Raw genomic sequence first — 22,035 nt, forward strand, 5'->3', positions numbered from 1 at the left:
TTATATGTGTAGATGCGGTACTTACAGGGGATAGTGCGAGAGTTGTAATCTTTTATTCTAGTGGGTGCCAGCTCCACCACTGGAAAAGCTGGCGCCACCGTCGGCGTGACGTGGCATGAGGGATCACGTGGACACAGCGTCCGGTCGGCTGCTTCCGAAGCGCCGAAGCGAGCTGAAAAAGAAAGTTTAAAGTCCCACCTGCACCCCAGTTCTGATTAAGTGGTGAGGCTTTCCCGCCTTGGGTGTCTGCTTGACAACATATGAAAGTACTATAATAGGTAGTGCCTGCTTTTGGAGGCGTGCAGCATGGTAGACTACTGCTCGGTGCCGCAGTGCCGGACCCACTCAACGGAGCCCAGCGTCAGCCTTATTCACACGTAGTCACAGGACAAGGAGCAGCGTGAAGCTTGGCTCACGAAACTTAGAACCGGCAGACAGCCATCGGCTACAACTCGGGTACGCAGCAAGCACAGACGCGAGGACGATTTCTGCTACGGTGCCGGAAGTCCGCGATGTTCGCTGACTAGCAGAAAACGCGCACTGAGACGCTCGCCCACGCCCGCTGCCCGGCTAATGTCATGACGGTTTGGTCTATAAACTTGTTGATGCGAGATACTGGCAAGTTCACTGGAAAGGAAAGGGAGCGGTAAGACGCACATTAAAAAGAAGGCATGGCATATGGTCATGTTTGCAATTGTGTTATGAAATATTGCACTGGATTCCGAAAAAGAAACAGACGGATATTGCACGCTGAGAAGACTGATAAACATAAAGTGCGACGAAACTTCAGAAATAATATTGAAATGTCCAAAAATTTAGAAGAAAAAAATATTTAATCGTCGCGATGGCACATCACAGTCGCCGTAGGCGTCGAACTCTCTATAACCTAAACCTCTCTATAGCCTCTATAGTCTCTATGGCCTGAACAGATGTTTATAGTGCTGCAAGTACTACAGTGCTGTTCGGTGAGAGTATGCGGCGACAGTGACGGACTGTCATTGTATGTCTATGCTGCTTTCTTTCTTGTTTCTCTGCTTCGTTATCACTTTACCTCCCCCTCCTCTCTCTCCCCAGCGTAGGGTAGTAAACCGGATCTTGCACTCTGGTTAACCTCCCCGCCGTTCCCCTTTCCTCTGTCTCTCTAACTGCTCCATAAGATACTGCTCCTTGAAGGTAATTTTTTCGCTTGCACCTGTTTTATTAAAACGGCTGTTGTACACAACTTAATTCCGCCCCCAATTAGAATATACCTCATCCATTTGGGATCCTGATCAGATCCCATTAATAACTACATTGAATCAGTGCAAAATCACTCTGTTCGTTTCATCTGAGCTAATTACCATCACACTCCTAGTGTTACATTAATGACGAGTACCCTTCAAATCCCAACATTATCTCTTCGCAGAAAGGAATCACGCATTTCCCTTTTTCATAAAATCTACTACCACAACGCATCTCCTCACCCCCTTTGGATCCAAGCTGCGCCTTATTATTCGCATCGTCGTGATCACGTACATAAAGTTAACGTACCCCGCCATAACACCGTCTCGTGCTCCTACAATCCCTCCTACAATCCCTCATATAATCTACCTACATCATTAGTAAGCATCAGTAACCCTACTCTTTTTAAGAATGCACTAATCAACATGAAATAATGTATGCTGGCAAATGGCATAATTACGTATTTATTCGTAAACATTGTCTGCTTGGTAAAGTGTACTATTTCTGTATTTTCACATTATGTAAGTCTTTTTTATTTCTTATGAATACCATTACTGGTTTTTTATATCTCTTTTGTTCCCTGCACTGTGATTTCCTAGAAATAATCCTATATTTCTTACTCTTGGAATGAATTCTCGTCCTTGCCCCCTCGCAGTGTTCAACTATGTACCTTGAGGGTCTCACAAATAAATAAATAAAAATAAATAAATAAATAAATAATTAAATAAATAAATAAATAAATAGTGCAATGTTCATTCAACATAGGCTTTTTCAAGTAGTATCATTGAGCGGCAGTTGCAGCCGCGTCGTATTCCCGCCATGAATTTGAAAACTTGCAATGCTGCAGCAATCCTCGCACGTAGTTTGTTTTACCTGAGGTGACCGAGAGCGATTTCTGTCTATCACAATTCCAAGGAATCGCTGAGACCATACATATGGCAGCGGTCGTCCACCGAATAGGAGCGGATATTTGGCCATTTTCTTTCTTGTGTATGCCATGGCTGTGCTTTTTCTGGCGAGAGGTACAGACCTCGGGTAGCCAAATACATGGAGAGGTTCAGCAATGCTTTTTGAAGTCGTTGTTTGGTGATATAGCGCCATAGTGATGCGCCCCAGAGCGGCATAGAATGTGATGTGTACTCCTCGCGGTAGGTTCCTTCTTATGTGTATCAGGGTGAGATTGAACAGGAGAGGGCTGAGCAAAGCACCCTGGGGTACGCCCTTTCTGCACTGCGTAAGACTGTGTAGGACGGTTCAGAGTACTCTTGAGTATCTTCTTCTCTATTACAAAGTTTTCTATCCATTGTATGGCTTTCCTTCGAGGTCAAGACTGGCCAAAGCTGCAAGAATGGCGTGGTGAAAAACAGCAAAAGCTGCCTTGATGTCAAGGAAAACAGCTGTCGGTATGCGCCTAGCGTGAATGTCCTCTTCAAGTGAAGAGACGTGGGCCATGACATTATCAATAGCAGACCTGCTTTGACGGAATCCGTTCATTTCTCGGGGAACCTCATTGTAGCTTTCAAGGAAGCATGTATACGTTTGTACATCATCCGCTTCATAAGCTTGCTACACAGCTCAATAGGGCGATCGGCCGGAAAGACGCGTAGCTTCTTGGATACTTAGAAAGCTTCAAAATCGGCATGATTTTTTCCAGCTTTCATTCCGTTAGGACCTCATCAGACATCCACGAAGAATTATGATGTCCCAGGAGTCGTAGGCGGGACGTGCGGGGCAACTTTGAGATGGCTTCATAGCTTATTTTGTCATGGTCCGGGGATGTGTGCCTGTTTGATTTGGCGATAGCGGTAGTGAGCTCTTGAATTTTGAAAGGCAGATCCAACGCTGGCACTGCCGTCTTTGGGATTCCAGGCTGACTGTCTGTGGAGGAAATGGAAGGCTATGAACCCGCTGATAGTAGTCTGAAGTATTATTCTGAGATTACTTTGAGGGAATTTCATTCACACTGAGATAGTGCAGCAAAGGGGCGAAGCTGTTGGGGCGGCGTGCGCATACCTCTAGGGATCCGCCATATTTTGGCTACAGGTTGACGCACATGCAAAGTGGAACAGAAGTCGTGCCATCTTTGCCGCCTACGTTTATCCAGGTATCGCCGCTTACGACGTTGTATCTGTCGGCAGGCACACAGGTCTTCAAGGCATTTAGTGCGTAAACGTTTCCTTTCATCTCGCCTGCGAATGACACACAGTCTTTAAAATTCCTCGTTATTTGGCGGTAAGCTGTCCTTTTTAGCTGAAATTCGTGTGCATCTCCTCAGACAATGAGTTCTTGTCGTGAGTAATTCCTAGTCCTGGGTTGCAGCAGTAATTCCCCTGCTTCCAGCGTCCTGGTATGCGTCCCAATCAGTAAATTTTGTAAGCAATTTCCTTGGTTACACCTGCATACAGACAGCCGATATAAGAATTGAGTAATGGTCACTCCTGCATGTTTCCAAGTCGGTACACCTGGTAAAGTTTCGGGCAACTGAACTCGTTACGAAGGTCACGTCGATGCTGCTGGTAGTCGTCGGGTCTCTGAGGTAGGTAGGTAGGTAGACACCTTGACGAGAGGTTGGCACGGACCAGAGCTTTGAGGGCTGTAAGCAACATCGGAATCAGTAAGCGTGTTATGTCTTCCTCGGTGCCTCCGTGTTGCTGCCTTTCACAGGTCATTCTGTCGTTGTGTCCTGTCGTTGTGGCGCCTGAGGCTGATGGCGGCAGGGGTCGTTTGGTAAGTCTTGTGCGACACGGTGTGGTAGTTTCGAAGGAGGCGATGAGGTCGCGGGCTTCTCGCGTTTCTTTCTGACAGCATGTGCGTATGTGTTACCAGATGCCTTTTGACTTTGTCGTGATTGTTCCTTGGAGTGGTCTGGCGTATCGGTGAAAACCACGTCGGGGCTAGGCGGTGGTTCCTGACGCCGCGTGGACAGCATCTGGTGGTGATGTTCCGTGTCGGGGTGAATACGACTCAGATCGCCTAGATGGTCTCTTGATGTGCTTCTCCTGGTGGGCGGGAACCTCCAGGTCGTCCCACGGCGAGTACATATTACAAAAAAAGTTTTAAAGGCTATCAGATGGAGACAAAAACTGAAACATTAGGGACTGGTCTCAGACAACAAACTCTCTAAGACATTATCGTCATTTTTCTCCACAAACATAAAAGCGACCAAGAGAACACCACACGGTAACGGAACTGCACCGGGCAGCAGAAAGAGGTGATTGTCCTAACGTCAGTGATGACGTCGAACAAGGATGCATCGGGAAAAAAAAGGCGCCTTTATACGCGTTTGTTTGAGCGTGTGTTTAAAGTCTAGCATCAACTTCAGGAGAAATGTATTCAACTACTGCGAAATCTGCGGATTACTGAGCCTTATGAGCATATTTTTCAGAAACCCAAACAAAACATTTTCCGTTGTGAATGTCGCGTTGATAAGAAGTTCTTTGCTCCAGTAGATAAGTTAAACACAGTCGCCAATGGTTATAATAATTATGTAGGCGATGCTTAAAGAAAGATTTGCACGATGTAGTTACCAGCGCTGCGGCTTGCACCTATGCTGGCTTCATGAGCGGCAAGCACAGGGCGTGCGCCGCAAAAAAATACGAGCCAATTGGGGGGAGGAGGTGGAGGGGAAGGATGTGAAAGGGATAAAAGATAGATCCCGGTGGAGCCAATAAATAGCGGGTCTCCTTCGGTAACCCGGCACCAGGACAGAGTCTTCAGGAGGCTTCCCTACGTTGAAGATCCGGTGGGTTTCGGCTGCGTGCCGTTGGACGGGTTCGTCCGTCTTGCCGGAAATCGTCTCAAGTATCCTTGCAGGCACAGCGAAGAAGCATTAAAGAAAAAATTACCGACGATTACGTTACTTCCTAATGCGAAATTTGAGCGCAGCAAATAAGCTGTTGCACCTTTTCGATAGATTGAGGCAAAGAAATCGAGCAACACATGTATGCGCTATCACAGAATTTTTTTTTATTTTTCACACGTATTCCTTTAACAAGGACTCCACTAACAGTTCTTGACAGTCATGAAGGAAGCTTTGTGGTCGGAGAAATAGACTGATATATGTTCGACTTGGTACACCAATGCTTGATTCTCAAAGACGAGATCTATACAAGTGCCTCGCGAGGTTGTCACAGCCGTGGGACGCGTTACGAGCGAGAGGAACGGGATGTTCTCCCGCATAAGTGTTAGGAAATTGCTGTTTGTCTTTATGTCAAGCCGCCACCGATCTGGCTCTCTGATTGCCACCGCACAGGGCGAACGGCAGCGGCAATTTCGGCTCGGGCGGTGCACATATACAGATCCGCCGCCACCGATCTGGCTCTCTGATTGCCACCGCACAGGGGTTGCATTGGAGGAGGAGCGAAGAAAGGAATTAAGTTCGAGCCGGCGCTTTGACAACCGGAGACTCGCAGGAAGAGGGGGGAGGGGGGCGGCGTGTACACCCAGCGGCAAACGATGTGGGCAGAAGCGCGCGCAGCAAGCGGACAACACGATAAAGGGAGGAGGGAAGAGATAGCAGCGACTGACTGATGCCGCTGACGCCGATAGTGAGTCAACCCCAGCTGCGGAGTTGGTTTCAGGGACAACGCCGCCGATGCCGACACAAACAATATGATACCCTCGCTTCCGCAGCGCTAAGAACCAGGTCTAGCCGTGGGAAGGTGGTCACGTATTCGTCGACGTGCCGGGGCCTACGTGAAATAACCGGCGCGTCGGCAACTGAAGAGCACCCTATCCGCCACACAAGAACAGGGGGGGGGACCCTTTCCTCCTCTTTCTGCATGGCGGCGACGGTGTTCTATGCAGTCACGTTATCGTGACTCTCTAGCGGCGTCAGCGGCATCCAGCGGTATCAGTCGGTCGCTGCTAGCGCTGGGGGGATGAAAGGGGGGCGGAGCTGGTTACGAGGCCGACGACAACGCCGACGACGACGCGAAACCCAGGAACGGACGCCAAAGAGCTGCGCTCTAAAACGACGCCACATGCCTCCATACGAAGCGCCGCCAACAGTCTGCATCAGGCCACGCCAGCAACGCGCTAGATTATACGCATCTGCAGCTGAAACCAGAAGTTAGTCGGCACAACTTCGAAAAGGCCATCTCTCCTTGCAGCACTTGCTTCTTAAATTTCACATCACTGCTTTCGGTTTCCGAGATATCTGAAGTTTCACAGTAAGCGGCACTTGTACACGGCGGCGTTTCCGTATAGAGTACGCCTCAAGGCCCAGCATATTTATGACAGTCTTGATTGAACTAACACATCCTCTTCGTGGACGGCATATAGACGGCGCATGTGGTGGCCCTAAACAACTTTAACTGTGGACATGGGTGCTTTTATTTCTTTATTTATTTATTTGCGCGGCCACAGACGCCTGCCTCTCGAGCCTGCACTATCTAACGCAATCACGTGGCCTAGTAAGAGTTTACTTTTCCCCCAGAGACCTCAAGCGAAGAAAGTGTGTGAAAACGTTTCCTCGCCGTCCCATGTATCGCAGTGGGACAGCAATTGCCGAGCAGTGGTGCCCATTCATAAGGCATACGTTCACGGAAACAACACGCTACTCTCTTCCGATCATAGACAATTTTCTTCCGATCATACAAACCGCAAGATAAAACTGGCGGCGGCACGAAACAACTGTCATCGGGTATCACTTGGCCAAGGAGTCACCCAACTGAGGAACTGTAGAAGCTGGATGCCTGCCTCTCAACGTGCTTTCATTGCGGGAAACCCTTGGGATTGATCACCGACATGTCGTTGATGCTAAGGGCAATGTTGCAAAGCACATCTTAAGAACCCGTCCTAGGTATAACTTTGGCCAGGCCGACGGAAGCACATGTATCTCTATTCCGGCTCAAATGTCGCAGAATACGCCAGGAAACATTTCACCCCGGACACTGTCCCTCCTCCTAATTGTGTCATATATCCCCGGAATAAGTTTAAAAAAACAAAACGGCTCAACCAGCGATCTATCAAACTGCTCTGCAATAACTTCCTAAAGAGTACGCAGCCGAAGCCCGCATTTACATGGATGGCTCTACAAATAATCGTCGCTGTTCCTGCGGACTTATTTTGCCTTCTACTGGGCACTGATTCTCATTCAATCTTGAGAGCACGAGATGATCTACGTCAGCCGAGCTATATGGCAATAGAAATGCCTTATGCACGTGCTTCGACAGCCACCAAGGCGCTGGTCCAGGGATTCCAAAGCAGTCCTACAAAGTATGTGCAACAGCAATAGGCGTTATAACTACCAGCCTTTGCCTTTGCGTATCTTCACCACAATGCCAACATTCCAGGGCATTGCATCATCTTCCAGGGTATGCCTGCCTCTCCAGTATATTGGGAAACGAAAAAGCGGATGAAGCTGCCCGGAATGAGCTTGACTGCAGAAATTCTAGGATATTGTTTAGAAAAACCGACGCTTCGAACACAGTTTAAAAAACGTAGCTATGAAGAAAGGGATCGCCTCTGGAGTCTGCCGCTTCCACAAGATGACTTCCTGCAATGGTTCGAACCCTGAGGAAGATGGAGAATTACATGTGTGCGTCCTCGTCAGTCACAGAGATTGTTTCATGGTTGCCCATTATCTTCCTCTTTATGAGTCGCCATTTTGCGTTTCGTGGTTCGCGAATGGCGCACGTGGTGTCGGCAAGCTCCACGTCACCCGTTCGCGCGGCGCCCCCTCGGTCCGCGCAAAGGCGATTATGGCGCTGAACCAAATCACCGCTGGGATTTTCGGCTTCGTCGCGTTTGCTCTGTTGGCGTTGCCTGTGCGAGGCCTCCTCTGTCCGCGCTGTCGTCCAGTGTCGTGCGAGCTGCGAAGGGATCCGATTCACGTCAAATATCACGTGACCCATTAGTTGTCTATACCGCCCGCGGTGCGAATCCAGCTTTGTCAGCGTCGCCGAAGCATGGGGGAACAGAGCCGTTTGCCATAGATACGACACTGACGAGTTGTGCATGCGCTAGTGGAGACCGTTTTTGGAGATAGTTGAGCGTTGTGCTTTCTATTTATTTCCGTGCACACTACACGAGCGGATACCTTTTTTTTCTCCGGGCTGTGACGATTGGGGGTAGGAATCATACGCAGTGGCGGCTTGTAGACGCAAACATACGCTAAAAGAAATGCCAGCAATACCGCTGAATATCATATTCAATTATATTGAAAGTTCTGCGTGCATTGCAGAACAACGTTTCAGATCGAGATAATTGTGCTGATGGGGCACCCCAAGTGACAGGACACCGGCGGTGAAGACTGCTTCGTTGCATTGCAGCGCAGCTTGCAGGCGAGATGCAGGGAGTATGAAGGAAGTGACCGTGCGAAATTCACTCTGCGTAATGTCAGCGACCGCCGATCGGAGTCCAATAAAGGCCATTTGTGTTTTATGTGAATCTTTCTTTGCCTATGCTCCCGGGTGTGCGTGGCTGCTAGAGGCTGTCTGTGGATGGGTTGATCAGTATCTCGACGAATATATTGGGTGATATATATATATATATATATATATATATATATATATATATATATATATATATATATATATATATATATATATATATATATATATATATATATATATATATATGTACATGTTATATGCGTGCTGAATGAAATTACCAGCCAACGATGTTATATGCTTACCAAAAAAGTAGTGCACGTAAGCGAACGTCGGTTCTGCGTAACAACAAATAACAATAATAATGATACATTTCTGCATAAAACCTGAACAACTTCTGTCAGCTCACAAATACATAGTGGATTATATTTAACATAATCTTTGATTTACTTTACCCTCCTTCATTTAGTCTTCGGGTATGCATGTGCCACTGGAAATGCGCCCATTCTTGGAGAGTTGTGCAGAACTGGTTTGTCCCACTGTGGTACGAGCGGTATGGAATCCCTGGATTTGCTCGGTACGTGTCGTATTTTTCTGTGTCAAGCAGCTGTCATCAGGTATTCTTCCCTCCACAAGCATCTCACAGCAGGCCCGGGGTGCGCTCGGAAAGCACAAGCCTCGCGCCCCACCACAAGCAAGCCGAACTGGGCTCGAATAGCCCCGGGTCGACGCTCGGCCAACGACGCGTTTAACCGTTGGTTGCCGGCATTTTCATAAAGTTATTCCCATCCTATCACACAGTGAATGACCCACCGCAACAGCGTAGTTGCTATGGCGTCGCGCTGCTGTATGCAAGTTGCACTCGTTGCCGCTGCCATCGTATTTCGGCGTGGGCGAAATGCGAAAACATTCGTGCACCTGCAGATTTCGGTGCAAGTTGAAGACCCCGGTAGATGGTCAAAATTATTCCGGAACAATTACAAACGCGCGAACGCGCACTACGCGCACTACTATTACAAACGCGCACTACGGGCGCGTTTGTAAATTAAGGTTGGCCGCATGAGCGCGTAAGTGCTACCCTCAGTACCTGCACCTTGCATTCTGTTGTTTTCTGGCATTTAATTTAGGCTGTTCTACCTGTCCCATTTCTCAAACAATGTATAGGGTGCACATGAAGAGCATTCCCTCGTGTTTGCGTACTTGATCTTCGTTACATTGCAACCTCTTGTCTGGCAACGAAGGTCACAGATAATTATGGGCTGAATTTGCAAAGCTTCTTGTTCTTACGCTCTCTACCATTCGGAGATCTCCTTCGTAGCAAGCTTATATGCCCCCCAAAACGACTGGCTAAAATCTACTGCCACCTACTATTTTAACGTAAGAAACGTTTTCATGTGAATATAAACCCCAGATTCACAGAGACATCTTGCTATAGAATTGCTCGTCAGGGAAAATTACAGCCAATGCAGCCGGACTCTCGAAAGCGGCTGGCGAATGGCAATGAAGCGAAGCTCTAGGCTCCAGTTGCTTCGACTACTGCTTGACCAATAGTTGTGCAGAGTGTTGCTCTTCTACCAGCCGCGACGCTTCTACAGCGTGAGTGGCGCTGCTTCGCCTTTGGTACCACGCTGCGCAAACGCGCTCACGCACACATGGGAAAGCGCCACAGGGTGATGCAGCCACGAAGGAGTGCAAACATACGCAGGTGGCCCCAAGCGCCTCTAAATAAACAAACCTGCGAGAGCACAGTTAAGGGTACGAGCACCCAAGGAGAAGCAAAATACGCTAGAGCACTGTTACTCTTTGCGGCACGACGCACTCAATGTTGCCAACTGACGTAGCGGACGCACAGACTCTCGCGGCGGCTGGACTTTTTCGTGTGCAGACTATCGGCTGTAAAACGCGCACGCCACGGGAGAGCGAATCTCGGCGAAATGCGTGGATCTCTTGTGAGAGCGCGCGCAAAGCATCAAGCCTTCCACACTAGAGATACGCAGTGCCACCCAGTTCCGAGTAATGAAGCACTCCGGCTCATATTAATGGATTCAATTTGTGGCTGAGGGAAATGGCTGCTCGAAGAAAAGCGTGGAGCATGGAGCAGATATGAGGCGGCGCAGAAAAAATGCTGACAGGGAACGCTATACACATGTTGACGAAGTGGAACGCGCTGCCAGAAACTTAAAACCCGTTCTTTTTTTTTTCTTGGTATGAAGATTAGTTCGCCGCATCTGTGGGCTATGTAGAACCATAATGGAACATCAGTTCTACGCCTAGTGTTATTTACACTCGTTTGTGCATGGGATGATGTCTGCTGCATGAATTTTTCATCTTTTCAGTGGTTGCTGAAAAAACTGAGAATAACGCCCCTATAAAAGTACCTGAGTGCACAGGAAGTCTTCTATAGTAGCTTGCGTTCTGTTATCGAGTGATTTATTTGTCAGGTTGGCAGACACTCCTTTCTTTCTTATAGCCCTGTACATCGCGCGTTTTACGCTTCACAGTAATGCAGGACAGGTACACTGGCTTCTAAATATTCTGCTCCATCCCAGCTCCGTTGAAACGGTTCCAAGTGTACGTGCAGTCACGAGCGATAGTCTAGACACCACAGGTGCCGTAAAAAAATGTTTTCCCCTGCCTATGCACACTGATGGTGATCCCCTTTGAAGCGGGGTGGTGGCAAATATGGATCTGGCGCGCTGAATTTCATCAGGTATGCTGTATATGTCTTTGATTCATTTCATTTAGGTCTCCTTAATCTTGTTTCTCTTTTTCACCTACTTAAACTACTATATCTACCTTGCACTGACGGACCCGATCCTATCAATCTCTTTTTTTTTTTTCAACCAATACTCTGACCATCTCTTGCTTCTCGAATGCTGACCAATTGATGCTTCCATCCGCTATGAATCCAAGCGCTTCTGGAAGGTGTACATTACCTACGACTCTCACTGGCTGAATACCTTCGCGTTGCATTAGGATGCGCTAAGTGGTTACCAGATGTTTGATGCAGCAAACACATGCTTCATGTGTCTGCTCCAGATACGCTGTACCGCCTTGCGGATTTTCCCCGAAGCTCTACAGCGATGATTTGTTCCCGGCGTATGGTGTTTCTTCATCTTTCAGTGCATTTTATAATGGCAACAAACGATCGACAGAGGAAGAATGACCTCATATTGATTGTGTAACAGTGCAAACGCTGTTGAATGTCTGTGAAAATAAGCCTGCATTATTTTGTGAAGGTTAAGAAGCGAATGAAGTAAGCGATGAAGCACCGAATTGGCAGCAATGGGGGCGACGAAAAACAGCGATGCGCGGCGAGAATTGCAAAAAAGAAGAATTCTGGGGCCATTTTCTTTTGTGCTTGCATTCAGTGTTTATACGTCACTTATTTTAGTTTTTTTTGTTGACAGTTAAGTGCGACACACTGCTGAAAATTCTAAACGTATGAAGGCTGCTGAAAAGGAATGGTATATTCCTTCGAAATATACATTTTAGTCAAAATTATTTTTAAAAAAAAGAGGACCCTAACGAGTTATGATTTCACTAAATAGCGCCATAACAGGTGAAAACACTATCGCACGCATTGACGTTCAAGATTGCCCACGCTGTCACCTAGCGGGGGTGTTTTTATTTGGCCCTGTAATTAAGCGGGCCAATATTCACAATAAAATACTTGCTCTAGAACGGTTTATGCTAACAAATGCCAGCTAGTCACTATGTCGAAAGTACTATATTAACAAAGGCTGTCTTTCTGTGCTAAACAGCACTTAAAAACGAAAAGCTTTGCAAGTACGTCTCATGTTTGCTTGTAATTTTACACTTCTTAAGAAGCATGCACAACTAAAGTAGAGCAGTGGCCTCTCGTCGTCAGTACGTGTACTGAAGGCGACTAGCTTAGTTCACCCTTGGCAGGTGCTGTGCTTTCAAAGAACCGCTGTACGCATACTTTCGAACATTACGACAAAACAAAAGGTACAGACCCTGTTCTGCGGCATACTTCAACCTTTATTGTATACGCGGTTATCACTAGACAACGCTTCCCATTTTCCAGCAAACAGACTGAACGGCCGTCGCCGTTTCTGCAATTCCTCGACGTACAATGTGGCCGACGTTAAAGGCAGCATCACGTTCGAAGAGAGACCTTTGCGTTTCCTTAGCAAGGCCATACAAAGTGCTCAGAGACACTAAACACTCATAAGCCGCTTGTTTCTAGAGACGCGTGCATTTCCTTGGCACACACTCGCCATGATGATGAAGATTTTTATTGGTGTTCGCTTGGAAAAAACACGGATGCAAATGGTCACTCTGAGCCTGCTTGATGCATTCAGGTTTCGCTACATCTATCGCCATCTAGCCTATCTGATCTCAATCCCAACTTTACTTTTTAAACCGTCTATATTGCACCACTACCTACACTTGCAATGACTCACGTTATTTCAATCTCTTCCCTGCTTTCTTTTTCACAAATACACTAATCGTCCCTTACTTATCTCGACTGTTGACATTGGTGCCTACTTTGAATTCCCAACACTCCTGGAAGCTGAGCACTCTCTACGGGTCTCGCTGAGCGAAAATCTTGGCACTCGGTTACGATGTGACCAGTCGTTTCCTGCATTATTTTTTCGTTTTACTGCACACACATGCCTTATCGTGTGGCGCATATTTTTAACTGTGTATTTTTGGGCTTAGGCAGCCGGCTGAAGCCTTAAATATCAAAGAACTGCCCTTTCATTTATCATACCGATTTTAGGACCTGATTTCTTTCTTGCCGTTTTGTAAATCTCTGTGGTATTGTCTGTTTCCATCGTTTGCACCCAACGTACCGTCCCTGTTTATCCCAATTTTCTTTCTATAACTCCTGGTTTGCTGTACACACCTTCGATTACCCGGCACTTGGTTGCCAACTTACCTGACCTCTTCCTCCATTCCTTCTCCACGCTTTTGAGGTACAGATACTTGTGCACTTTAGTCGGCCATCACTTTTCGTCCGTGCTCGTTAGTATTTCTTCAAAACTAATTTTACTCCGAGCTTCTCTGTCTACAAAAGAAGCCATGTCGCCTTGCACGGCCTCGTTTATCGTGGGCCCCCGAAGCCAGCCGGCCCAACGCCCACTGGTTAGTCTCCAACTCAGACATCTGATTTTAAGCGTATAATCGCTTTTGCAAACATTAGCGCTGGCACGATTACACTTTTCCAGATTCCTCGCACCACCTCGTGTTCATTGTAGCCCCGAAGTGCTCGATGTTTCCGTATTGCGGCATTCCGCTTCCCTTTCACTTTGGCTTGGTGGGTGCTCGTGTACGTCTTTCCTTCGTTTATGCCTACACCCATGCATCTATATTGCTTGACTGCGTCCCTTCCTTGAGTCCCTTGTTGCATTGACACCACGTAATTACTGGTGTCTTCAATAAAGTTCGTAATTATCGATTTCTGCATTGCCGCTTATGATCGCAAGTCTCGGTAAATTCCCTTGGACTGTCCGCTATAGTAACACAAGATCGTCCGTATGCCCGGGGCCTTCTGTTAATTTTTGAACATGTTCAACTTTTGTGGCGCTACTTACAGGCGCTTCAAAGTTCGCATAGGCATGCATGGCTAAAATCAAGTGTCACTACCTACGTGCGCCTCATCAACCCACGCGATGCACTTAAGCAAGAAACTTAATTTTTTTTAAGCCGTGGTTCCTGGACTTTCGCACCCGACTGTACATTCCAATATTTCCACCTTATTACCGTTCACTTATGCTATGCCAAAACTCTAAGGACACCTTGTTAATTGCACATATTTGCGTTCACAATATCGCTAATGTTCGTTCTCGAGTAATCATCTTCTTAAGGCCATCGCTAACGCTTCGTTATCCTAAGTAAATGATTCTGCGACGACTTCCCCATTAGGTCGTTTCTTTCCTACAGGGACGTCGAAATTTAGCACGTAATTGCAGCTTGCTTTGTAATGCTTCGACAAATATTTTTAAGTAAAGAGTTGAACTATACAGGGTGTTGCTACGAACATTTCAGGTAATATTTAAAAATAGCCGTTTTGAAATGAAATTATGGTTTCTTTTGTAACATACATTCAACGGTGGCTACCTTGGGTTGACCGGTGATACGTGGTAATTGGTCGCTAATTAACAAACGTCCATTAATCAACTTTTAAATGTTTAGTTTCAGCGGGCTCATCGTAATTGGGGAAATTGAAGCGAGCTCTCCGTACAAGCCGTATCACCTTTTGGACCTGGAAAGATGCGATCATCCGCACAACTGTGACACGAGGATATCCGGTTGTCAGAGCGCACGAAAGCGACATTGGGAAGCTGCAGCGAGCGCAAAGCCTCGCTTCTTCACGCGACATTCTACTTATGTCACCCTGCAGCAGACAGTAAGCACGCTGCGGCTCCGTGCTCCCCGCAGGCGCGGCTTCGCACTCACTGCAGCCTCCCATTTTCAGTTTTGCGTGCTTGGATAGCCGAAATCCGTTGTGCCACAATTCTCTAGGTAACCGAAGTTTTGCAGGTCCAAAAGTTCATATGGTTTCAGAGGAGAGCTCGCTTCAGTTTCACAAATACAACGTGTGCCGTGAAACTAAGAGTTTGAGAGTTCACTTAATATTTCTTTTTGCGCCTGAATTAGCGACTAATTACAACGTATTATCCACTACCCCATGGTTGCTGCCACTGACAAGGTTTCTGCGGAGGAAACGGCCTTTTATTTCAAACTTGTAAATGTTACTTAGCCTTCGTAGAAACGTACACGCGCGACGTCCCGTCAACCGAGCCCCGTGCTTCGTTTCGATTCGAACCGGAGCGAACCGATGAGACAGAACGATTATGGTTGGAACCGATCCCGTTCTAGAAACCTCAAGACATCTTTCTTCTATTTACGAACTTTTAGCGAGTGTGTTTTCTTTGCTTCGTAGTTCAACTCTCTTCGAGCAAGAACAGCTGCCGTTCTGTGCGCTCTGAGGTCTTGTAGGACCTTTTTTTTTGTCCTCGGTGTCTCGGGTCTTGCAAGACGTGGCCCACCTCACCACGGTGCAAGCACGAATCACTTCGAATGCTGTTTACATGCTGGGTTGTTGCCGCGCGCCCGCCGTTCGGAAGGAGCGATGTTGCAATAGTTTGCGCTTCCATGCTTGCGTAGGCGCACTCTCTCCTGCCGTTCAGCCACTTTTTCAATTTGTGCTTATTTTTGCCTTGCTTTCTCGGGATTTTCAAACTGCCTCTTAGGCGAGTTCGAGTTCGCCGCATTTTGAGTGTTTATTCGCAGTTTGTTTACCCGCCACACCAGGCGATGCGCCCCGTGCTGGTGACGCTTGCCAGACAACCCTTCTTTCTCTTTTTTCTCTCTTTATGGCCGTTTTGACGCTTGCAAACTTTAAGCTACTAATAATAGTAGTGTCATGTTTGCGAATATTACTCAAGGCCCACAAGCATTTGTTTGGTGAGTAGATTCCTTCATTATTCAGATACACACAAATAAAAACAACCACGAGAGAAATCGGAACACGGAGAAGGAGAGACACGTACAAATACACTCAAATCATGCAGAGAAAACAGGGGGAGGTGGGATGCGACCTAATTAGAATTGTTATTCTCCATTCACCAATGCACACTGTCAAGAAATCTACGGTGACGCCTGCATGCGTGAAGGGAAAAAAGTATTGGATTGAGGCCACTTTGTGGCAGATGTCTCGAGTGATCGTCTAGACGAAGTGTTACAGTGGCACCGACCGTAGCATACGCTTCAATTGGCCGCGTCTTTGTCGCCTTCGTTTGCGCCGCCGCGGTTTCTGCTTTTGAATACCCAAAAGGAGCGAATATCGAACATGGTGTAAGATGCACCAATGGACATTCAGATATCTCCAGACGGACTGCACATTTAATGATGGTTGGATGATCCGCATCATTAAACATTCTCTGTCGTTAGACTTACAGTCCTAACAAATGTTCCGTACGAGCCCGTATATCAGGATGTTGGTCATTCCCCCCAAATAGTACTTTACTCCGCAACAAATAGCTTGTCTCCTAGATCACGTGACCTATTCATAAATACGAATGTCCCACATTACTAGACTTCTCCACAAAATGTGTTTCAATCCCGATAGTTTCTCTGGCAGCACCGTCTGATTACTTGTTACCCGCATGAGCATGCGACGTTTACATTGAACCAAAGCTACCGTAGTGAAATTACGGTAGCGCTGGTGAGGCTGGCTTTGGCGACCTGCCACATGTTCAACTTAGGGGTGTCACAGCGAACGTACTAGAATCACAAATCGCGGCTTAACGATTCAAGCCACACTCCGCGCTGCAAAGTTAGAGGCAGAATACTAAACAGCGTCGGCTGCGCTGGCGAAAGTTCGACAATCATTACGTTTTCTTCACATTAGCAGTAAAAAGACTATCGCGTGATATCTCCGTTGTCAAAAGTCAAGAAGGAGTCGTATTTTAAAAGCTAGCAGCACAAAAAGAATACATGGGCAGAGCCAAGACACGGACGAGCGCTAAACTTCCAAGAACTTTTATTGTGAATGATTCACAAATATATACATGCTCTCTGAGCCATGGGTTGTCATCTGCGCATGAGAAAATATGCCAGCTGCTTGTCTGAAAGCGTGATCGACGCCATGCTGACACATCCCTCCCCGAGTTTAGAAGTCCGTTCAGATTCTGCAATTTCCCGTGTCACACGCGTTTTACTCATAATAGCCGAAATGTTTGCAATGCCGGCTGAGCAGTCCTTGCAAGTCTGGCATTGACTTGTCAGAAAACCTTGTAAATATTTTCCTTCCCGCGCAGTTTTTACGTTGTTTGCGTGCTTCCTTCACCTATCGTGAACACATCTGCCAGTTTGGCCAACGTACAGTTTTCCGCACCTCCAAGGAATTTGATACACTGCACCTTCTGCGCACTCAACGAAAGACCGCCTGTGTTTTATGCTGCAATCACGTTGCCGGGTCGTGCCCAAACCACGACCTGACTATGGGAGACTCCGCCATTTTTTGAACGACCCGCAATTCTTTGATGCGCACCAAAATGTAAGTGCACGGGTGTTTTCGCGCTTGGTCCCCGTGTATATGCGGGCGGCGCGTCAGGGATAGCCCAAGCTACAGTGGCGGATATGCCACGACTGCTTTAGCTGCTTTCATTTTATCCATATTATTTATTAGTAATTTCAAGGCCCGCAGGTGTTATATACAGAGGAGACTGATATAACTCATGAACACAGTAAGTAAAAGAAGTTCCTGGTGAAAAATAATATAGTTCCTGGTGAACAATAATATAGTTCCTGGTGAACAAGATAGCGAATAATTTCCGAAAGTGAACAATATCTTGCGTTGATCCAGTAATAAATTCATAAATGTGATTCGGTGCTCTGGAGTCGGTGGAAAGAATTAGTACAGGCAAGCCTTCTTGAGACCTGCGTTAAGTACCCGTAAACTACCTGTGATAATTAACATTCGTGGGGCCGCAACATGCATATGGGGACAGATTACCAGCGAAGCTGTTTAGGCAGCATACATGGGCTGCATACAATTATGAAATCATACATTTTCTTTTCGCTCGGCACCACACTACACCCACGCATGCGCCGCCGCGTCACCGCATTTCCGATGCACCTGCCGCAACCGCTGCTGCAGCCGCGCCGGCAACTGTGAAGCGCGTGACGTCATAACCACCGAAGTGCAGGTCACGTGCACAGGCGCGCCGTCGCCATACTTTTTCCCCTTCTCATTGTTTATCAAACAGTCTTTACAACAAATAAAGCGCATGAAGGCCAACTGGCTCAGCGAGCGCAATTTCTTTATATATATATATCCCTACAAAGCCCGGACACCATCCCGTACGTAGTAAAATTAGAACAACTTGTTGCTCACACGTACTTCTGGCCACAGAGAGTATATTGGCGTAAAAAATACCGCAACACGATAATTGAGTTAAAGTTGATGAATATGGCAATTACCTAAATAATTTTTTTTTTGCTAAACTATTCACAACTGAGCAGTCCATACGGACTATCAAAACGGCTAGCATGATCGGTACTTTGGGCTTACAGAACTAAATGAGGGTTTTCAGTCATCAAATTCAGCATATCAAAAGTGATACCTTGGGCTTTGTTGGGATATATATATATATATATATATATATATATATATATATATATATATATATATATATATATATATATATATAATGTTGTGGTTATAATACAACACCAAATGTATGCAGTTCTGTTGGGACCCAAGATATTAAACTTACTTTTGAAATTTGGCGGAGTGCTTGAAGCCTGATTCACCTCCGCGACGGATCGGCCCGGTATTGCACTATCTCCGGGATGGGCCCAGGCATTCCTGTCCACAAACCGCCCCCCCCTCCCTCCCCCTGGAACGCATACGAGGGATGCATACGGTGGATAGAGGTAAACATCTTCGTTGTAAAATTAATAAAAGAGGGTTTATTGGTTCATGCCTGGGTATTTTTGTCCTTTCTTCGCAATTCGTGACGCCAGGATGATGCACGTGACACCACCAGAGTAATAGCTCTCGATTGGTCCATGTATTAGGGACATCCGTTCCGCCTGCTAGCGCCCTTCCTCGTCGTCTAACTTGCCTTGCAATCAAGTGACTTTGCCTCGTGCAGCGCGTTTTGCACTGTGAAAATACTCCGCATGCGCCGGGAACAGCGTGTAGCCGAGAATCGCGTGGTGCTAATAAGTGGAAGTGAATAGTGCGTTCAAACAACAAAAGAGAGCCAACCTTCGATATACTGACCACGTGTTTTCTATAGAAGTCCGCGGCGAGGAGGAGAAAAATGAAGGAGAAGTAGGGCGTCTTTCTATCAAAAGCTATCTCACACGTTGCATTCACGAGTCTAAGGACTTCTTTTTCACAACAACTTTGCCCAACATTATGAATAATGAATCGGGAAAATTTCTGCATTACATGAGCGATGCTGACAGGCACGCGGCGCGGCTTTCGGTTGATGGCGCTTCTATTGCAGATCCACAAGTCATCGCTGAGTATTTTAATACTTATTTTACTGGAGTGTTTTCAGAGGCAAGTACAACCGTGAATCTGCATCACGGGGCATTTTCAGCATCCTAGGTTGATTTTGTTTCATATCGCGGTGTAGTCTCAATGCGGTTAAATCTAAAAACAAAATCGACTTGCGGTCCTGATGGTTTGCCCAATATTTTTCTTCGTCGTTTTTCCGAAACTATCGCTAAGTTTCTTGTGATCTTGTTTCGATGTTCACTATTAAGTGCGAGGCTACCTGATGAATAGAAGACGGATCAAGCTATACCCGTCTATAATAAAGGTGACCGTTTATTATTAGAAAATTATCACGCAATATCCTTAACATCTTCTTGTTGTAAATTATTAGAACACATTGTATCAAAACGCATCACTCAATTTCTTGAGGAAAACTCTATACTCTCAAGCTTTCAACACGGTATTAGAAGAAATTTCTCTACTGCAACACAAGTGGCCATGGTAGTACATTCATTTGCAGCATGCATAGATAATTGTGGACAAATTTACGCGATATTCTTAGATTTTAGTAAAGCATTTGGCAGAGATATTCATTATAAATTGCTCAATAAACTCATAAATATTAACCTTCCCGACATTTTGGTCTCCTGGGTTTCCGATTACTTACATAACCGAACGCAGTTTGTTTCAATTGACGGTTTTGATTCCTGCAATCTTCCTGTAACATCAGGTGTGCCTCAAGGAAGTGTTCTGAGACCCTTGCTGTTTCTTTTATATATAAATGACATTGTCTCCGTAATTACTCCCGGAACTCAAATTAGGTTATATACAGAGGATGTTGTCTTATTTCGTAAAATCAGAGGTGTACATCATCAGGTTGAGTTGAATTCTAATCTCATTAATGTATCTAAGTGGTGCACAGATTTTGGCATGACTGTTAATACCGATAAAACCGTTTATCTTTGTGTAACGCTTAAGAAAGCTCCTCTCAAATATAGTTATAACCTGACACCTCTTCATTTGAAACAGGTTACCAGTTACAAGTACCTAGGAGTGACAATCACTAACCTTTCTTGGAATCTGCAAATTAATGATAATAAATAGCAATAATACTTTATTGATGACTTGAGAATCATACAATGGAATAATTGGACCTGCCAAAGCCGCAGTGGGCTTGAACGGCAGTGCCTGGCAGACAGCGACAGAGCCATCAGTAACATGTTATTAGTTTGTCATCCACGCCCCTTCGACGAAAAGAGGAACCTGCAGTTGCGCGTCAAGCGGCTGACGCACGGACCTTGCACCGCGCACCTTTCTTTTCCGTGCTACGCCCTCGCCGCTAACATCTTCCTACCATTACTGCAGAAATTGCACACCATCAACGTTTCGAAAATGCTTTCACAGTAACTAATTAGCTCTTTACCTCATGTTACTTCTGGTTTTTTCATCTTGTTTGCTTTACTTACCCCTATAATCTAGTCATTTTACATTGTTTTGTAGTTTGGTAATACTTATTGATTTGATTTGTTAATTAGAGTATTGTATTTGTATTGGTACATTATGTAACTCCATATATAAGTGTATCTTTTCATAGAAATGTTTTTTACCACTCCCCTCTGCAATGCTTCGGCCCTGAGGGTACAATAAATGAAAAAAAAAACACCCTCGGTCGTTGCCTCACCCACCCGCCTTACCCCCCTTCCCCTTTAGAAGAACGGTACCTATATATACTGTGCCAAGGAAAGCATATGTCGTGTTGAAAAAGACAAGTTCGCTTGACGAAACACTGGCTCCCACTTTTACCTTGTTGTCGTGTGGCTCAGAAAAACAAGTTTTGCGCTTAGAAGAGTGGCAACGCAAGCAACTTATCACGAGGTGGTACAACTCTGGTTAACAGTCTGTTAGGTCATACATGTCCTTGACCAATTTTTTGAGCGCAATAAGAATTCTACGAAACAATGGACTCAAAGCTACAGTCCGACATGCATGTATGCCATAAGATATGTAGTCGAATTAGGAAAAACATATCAAATGGCACGTCTTGTTCGTGGCGTTCAGTGAAGTATCGAATGGTATGCTGAGTCAAAATAGTCGTCATTAACAGTCTTTTGATGCACATACCAAAAATATGTTGCGTCTTTACAACTTGTGAAGCAATGCTATATATTTTGAGGTTGATCAACAAAGCCGACCATTTACGGCAGATAGAAAAATGCCTTTTTTTTCAGCCAACATTTCACAGGTAGCGTTTCATGGTGCAATTTAAATAAAAATGTTTCTGGGCTTGGTGATAAAGGCATCTTGCGGACTCGCTGAAGCACTTCATGCCCTGGCAGATGGGAAAATTTATTAGCATAAAATGTTTATATAGTTGTTTTCTCGACACTGTCTAAAGATATTCAGCATATTACCGAATCAAGAGAAACTGCACAGCGAAATGTACTCCATGCACAAAACCCTAGAAACAAGGAGGCTCAGAACATCTGAATG

General features: G+C 45.9%; 1 protein-coding gene and 1 non-coding gene across 2 annotated transcripts in view; both read left to right on the forward strand.

Moving 5' to 3' along the window:
- LOC142566810 (cGMP-dependent protein kinase, isozyme 1-like) overlaps positions 1–22,035 on the forward strand; it is a 464,172-nt gene that overhangs the window by 108,127 nt on the left and 334,010 nt on the right. The gene's annotated exons all lie outside the window — the stretch shown is intronic.
- On the forward strand, positions 18,717–18,902 carry LOC142566872 (U2 spliceosomal RNA). Its single transcript, XR_012825152.1, has one exon. It is a non-coding gene; the product is annotated as a U2 spliceosomal RNA (small nuclear RNA).

The sequence above is a fragment of the Dermacentor variabilis genome, unplaced genomic scaffold (genome assembly GCF_050947875.1).
Source record: "Dermacentor variabilis isolate Ectoservices unplaced genomic scaffold, ASM5094787v1 scaffold_13, whole genome shotgun sequence".
NCBI classification, from domain to species: Eukaryota; Metazoa; Arthropoda; class Arachnida; order Ixodida; family Ixodidae; genus Dermacentor; species Dermacentor variabilis.